At 40.2% G+C, this 5737-nt stretch overlaps 1 pseudogene; it reads right to left on the bottom strand.

Annotated features, from left to right (window-relative positions):
• Window positions 1-3063: 3063 nt before the first annotated feature.
• On the bottom strand, window positions 3064-3182 carry LOC145056291 (5S ribosomal RNA; annotated as a pseudogene).
• Between the last annotated feature and the right edge of the window lie 2555 nt (window positions 3183-5737).

Below are 5737 nucleotides of genomic sequence, written 5' to 3'. Positions count from 1 at the left end.
TGATTCCTTGTACTTGGAATGGTAAGTAGTATCTCCTAACTATGCCTATTGTAGTTACTAGTAATGTACGTGTATAACCGAAAGTATGCCTTTGCTACCCAAAGGTACTGAACTAACTGAGTGAACTTTTATGTCTATATATGTATACATGATATATAACTAATATTTAGATGACATTCGGGCGAGCTACCGAGGCCCTAAGGCCACATCCCAACGAGGAAAAGGAAATAAAGCGAGCTAACCGTCCTAAGTTCTTTAAACATTATTTATATAACTATACATATCTAGGCATGTATTTGACAATATAAAAGCATAAAAAAAATTTTGTAAAACTTTTGAAAAGTTTAATACTAAGAAACGATGACTTGATGTCAGTTTATAAAACGATTAGAAAGTATTTTGTTCGATAAGACAATTTAAGTGTAAGGAAAACCTTTGTTTGAAACACATTTGTAACAGAGTTTGAAAGGAAACATACAGTATGTAAGACAATTTAATAAAGAGTTTTAAACATATAAAAACGTTTAAGAGAGTCATTTGAAGAAATCTGTTTGGTAAAACAGTTAACGTATAGTAAATCCACTTGCATGCTAGTTATTAATCACATGTGATTGATATGAAAACTAGCATGATTCAACTTGTATCCCCCCATAAAGCATTTATAAACATTTAGAAACATTTAAAAGGTTAATTAAGGAGTATGAACTCACCTGCAGTGAGTGGATCGTATGGAAGTGTCAGACAAGTGTTTGGTGTTAAGTTAAGACTTAAACACACACAATGATCCTAATAACATATGAAGACATAAGTATATATTTAATTAGTGATTATAACACTAATTAGACATGTATAAACATCCTAAGGCATGGAAAACACTTTGGTCAAAGTGTTAGGAGGCCATTGGGTTGCAACAAAGGAGTGCAAGGCCTTATAAGGGAGTTTATGGTCCATAGACCATGCTTGTTGGAGTTTACGGCCCAAGAGAGTTTACTCCTGGCCGTAAAATCTCAATTGGGTCTCCAAATGAGGCTCAAAGCTATTATGACTTCAGTGGTTAAGTGTTCAAAGATTTAAACAAGAGGTTGGGTGGGTTTAAGGTCCAAGAATGCCCTTGTATGCAGTTTACGGCCTGGGGACCAATTCCCCATGAGTTTGTAGCCGTGAACACGTGGTATGAAGTACATTTTCATGTATTGAAGTCCCTAGTTCAATGGTGTAAGGTTATATGCTATGTTCCAAGGCTTACTAAGGTGTTAGGGTGTCATTTGCACCTTTAAAATGGGTTTACTGCCCATGAACATGTCTTGGCCGTAAACTCCTTGAATCATGTGTTTCCTTATGTTTTCTAAGCCCTAAACATGTTAAACCTAGTGTACAATGAGTTGGAACAAGAGTACTTACGATCTAGGAGCTTGAATGGTCGTTTTTCACCAAGAACACTAATGTGTGTTCTTGGTGTTCTTGGTGAATGAAGATCTACAAAATGAAATGATTTCAAGGATGAAATCATGTAAGATTACTAGTTCATGTAAGATGTCAACTAGTTAGAACAATATACTTACGAGATTTGAAAATTGGAGACGAAGATCGGGATGATAGTTGAGAGGATTTGGGCCAAGAGGAGGAAAGGAATGAACAAAATGGCCAAGACTTCACCTTATAGGAGGAGTTTACGGCCCACATGGAGTTTACGGCCGTAAAATCCCATGTGGTGGCTGTGAACTCCTATTCAAGGTGTTCCAGACTTGTTCTTTGAGCTATAGATTCAACAGATAAAACCCGACACTTATTCCAGAACTATACAAGGCTCAAAACACTCAAATAAACTCCTATTTATGCTAAAAGATAACAACAATGAGTTTGACTTTTAATGAAGTGATAGACTGAACTAAATGGAAAATTTCGGGTTGTCACATCATCCCCCCGTTAGAGGGAATTTCGTCCCGAAATTAGAATTTAGGTAAAGGAGTAGGCATTAATAATCGAGCAAGGAGGTGGGGATACTTCCTAACTGATTGGTTCTCGTGCTCACAAGTGAATTCGGGTCCTCGGTTTGTATCCTAGCGAACCTTCACTAATGGTATGCGGCGTTGCTTTGTTCGCTTGACCTCTCGGTCAATGGTCACTATGTTTCTTCCACGAAGGCGAGGCTCTTGTTGATCTTGATCTCGTCGAGTGGGATTACGAGAGTCCTGACAGAAAGGTACGTTTTCAAGTTCGAGACGTGAAGGGTGAATTGTACGTTATTAAGTTCGCGGTGCAAGTTGGGTTTGTGAGTTACAAGGCCGATTTGGGCAAGAATCTCGGAGGTCCTAACTATCTTGGATTTAGCTTACCACGCTTTCCGAGGTGTATCAAGCCTTCCTTGGGTGAGACTTCCAAAAGGATTTGGTCTCTCATTTGGAATTCCATGGGTTTCTCTTTCTTGTTTCTCTTCCCTGTCAAGGGCCACTCCTTTCTGGGTCAAAGACGTAAGGGGTTTGGTAATCCGCGAGGAGTTCTAAATGAACTACGACAGTAGGTCAGCGAGACCTAGAATTTGGCAAATTCCGTAAGCATCTTCAGTGCTAACAAATTCTCAACGGTTTTGATCTTTGGAAGGTTCCTCAAGAATTCCCATATCACTAATAGTGTGTCTTAGGAATTCGACTCTTCAATTCTAAAACTCGTATTTAGAGAATTTCGTGTAAAGCTTCTCTGATCGTAATGTTTCCATGGTTTGTTATAGATGCGCTTTATGATTTCCTTCTTACTACGAGAGTAGATAAGTAAGTCATTTATAAGTACAATGACGACCTGATCCAAGTAAGAATTGCGTACCCTATTCATTAAGTTCATGAATACTACGGGCGTATTGGTCCTATCCGAGGGGTATCACTACGGACTCGTAGCGTCCGCATCTAGTTTGGAAGATTGTCCTTGGGACCTCCTACACTAACACTCGTAACTGGTGATATTCAGATCTTAAGTCCATTTTTGAAACGCACTTCGTTCCTTGCGGTTGGTCAACCAATTCATCAATGCGAGGCAGAAGGTAATGATTTCTAATGGAAGTCCTGTCGAGGTCTGCACCATGAGGACTTCTCAAGGTGTTACCCATCCTAGTACTTCTCTCGCCCAAGCATGCTTAACTGCGGAGTTCTGATGGGATCCGGTGCATTAGTGCTGGTATGATCGCACTCGCTGAAGTCTGTCTTTTTGAAGAATAAGACCGGAGCTCTCAAAGGTGTGGAGCTTGGTCTTCTCATTCTATTGCTGAGTAGTCATTAAGCTGTCCGGACGGTTCTTGTATCTCCGTTGGTGTGAGACTGTAGGGTGATCGGGTTACAGGAGTCGTATTGGGTTCTAAGTTTGTTCGCATGACGATGCGATCACTCGTAGTCTTGGGCAGTCTCCGTCCTGAAATTCATGTTAGAAGTCCTACATGGTTCATCAATCACAGTCTCGTGTATATGAGTCGTATATAATTAAGATTGAAAAGGTAGTCGAATAAATGATTCTTCTTTAACCTCACATCCCAAAGAGGAAAAGAAGTTAAAGTGGAATCATCAATTCTAAGCCTGTAGAACCATGATTATATATCACCCCTATGTATACATTCTTCAGCGATAGATCAACCGTATGGGTCTTTGGATTGAACTTGACGTACTGTACGAGTGGTACTTCGGGGAGGTTTTCTGAGTTTTCTTCAGAAAGGATAAGAAACATGAGGTACTCTATGCATGAGTACATCAGTGTTCTGGAATGACGGCTTCGCTAGAAAGACGTTTTTGGAGAAAGAGATGTGCACACGAAACTGGTATTGTGAGGATCGATTGGACTCAAGTTGTATGACAATATCGGACATACTTGGAAGTAAAGACATTAAATTTGAAAATAAGGGCGTTATAGACAAAACACAATAGTGCAACTTTTAACAGAGTTAAAGTTATTTAGAGTAACTACAGGAATACTGCTGCGAACAAAGTATACTACAAAAGACAAGTATACGCAGCTCGAGGGTCCCTTAACGGACGGGATCTCGCAAAAGATAAGACTCGAGTTGCACTAGTTTTAAAAGGGTCTTATGGGTCTGTTACAACGAAACACCTTAATTACATTAACGTGGGTCTGGAGTAGTCTCTCCTGCAGCAGTGATCCTTAGTATTCTCCCGTCCGAGTCAGAGTTCTTTATTATTGGACAATCCTTCTTGAAGTGCCCTATCTCACCGCATTGGTGACATGTCTGGCTAGTACTAGTAATGGTGGTGGAAGCGATGTGTCGGGTTGGAGTTATATGGACGTGGGTGCTTTCTTTGTTCTTTCCTTTTGGAAAATTTCTGTGATAGTGTCCTGTCTCACCACAGCTATAGCAAGCCTGGCTGGCTCCGGTGGTGGAGGTGGTTCTACAGAAACGGGCAATGTGCTCCAGTCTATTGCAACTGGTACATTGCAATACCCCGCAGGCTCCGTTATGATGATAGCTACACTTATTACACTTCGGGAGTGTTCCCTCATAATGCTTGGCCTGTGTTGAGGTGGTGGGGGTCGTCACTGGTTGCTGTCGCATGGCAAGCCTTTGAAATCGCTTGCGTTCCTTTTGGGCTTGACGCTTCCGTTTCTTGAACTCTGAGTTGAGGCTTTGGGTCGGATCGTTACAACGATCGGATTTGTCAACCCCTTTGTCAGTCTTGTTCGTGTTGTCAGAGTTAAAGTGTGCAAGGACAGCTGTCAATGTAGCAGCTGCTACTGCGACTTGTAACGTAGCAGCATCGATATGAAAGATAGGGGTTTCGTTGGTCAGCGGGCTATTTCTGGATGACGACATGATTCTATAATATGAAAGGAAAGGAGTTCGTGAGCTACTACAGTTGAACCTATATTATTTGATTCTTACTAAGAGACGAGTCATTATAAATGAAAACTTAGCTTATACACGTTATGATATAATCAAGATTGGGCGGATAATAAAACGTGTGATTCTACTCTAGTTTCACATCCCAACGAGGAAAAGAAACTAAATTAGAAACGTCACATTCTATTGTCTAACAGGTCTTCGTTATACATAACTCGGGAATGTATAAGCGAGGAAAGTCATAATAATAATCTCCTTATGAATCCTTTTCGATGAACTAGAATTCCTAGTAAAGGCTACCATTGACCCTAGATGTACTTCGATCGTTCAATTAAAGAGTAAGATTATGTTCTCGAAGGTTTGACCTACATCCCTATGATGTAGTCCTAGTACGGAATAGAAGTATGTTCGCGAAGGTTTGACCTACATCCCTATGATGTAGTCCTAGTAAAGAGTAGAAGTAAGTTCGGAGAATGGTCTCAAGACGTTTTGTCGTTCAAGCCGAGGTATTATTGGTTAGTGGATAATATGATCCAACCTTTGGAAGAGACTTGAAAATGATTCTGGATTTAAATTACTATAGTCCAAAGTCTTGACTAAAGCAAGTTTCAGATAGACTCCAATGTAGGTATGATGAAAGTACATGAACAAAGAGTGACACAGAAGTTAGTCGACTGCCAATATCATCGATGTTTAAGATGTAACAAGTTCGGAAAATTTGACCTTGTAGTAGTCTTACATCACATCTGGAGTAGAAAGGTCCTTGACACAGGTCTAATTAAAAGTACTTACAGTACAAGGTAGTCACATAGAAAAGTGCTACACAGAACATAGATAGGAACACGGTTCTTTAAAACAAAGAAGGAAAGTAAAGCATCTCCTACTGGCGATGGTCACCCTTAT

Source organism: Lactuca serriola, chromosome 5 (assembly GCF_051521515.1).
Source record: "Lactuca serriola cultivar US96UC23 chromosome 5, Lser_US96UC23_V15, whole genome shotgun sequence".
Taxonomy (NCBI): Eukaryota; Viridiplantae; Streptophyta; class Magnoliopsida; order Asterales; family Asteraceae; genus Lactuca; species Lactuca serriola.
This window is presented reverse-complemented; position numbering and strand designations above follow the sequence as displayed.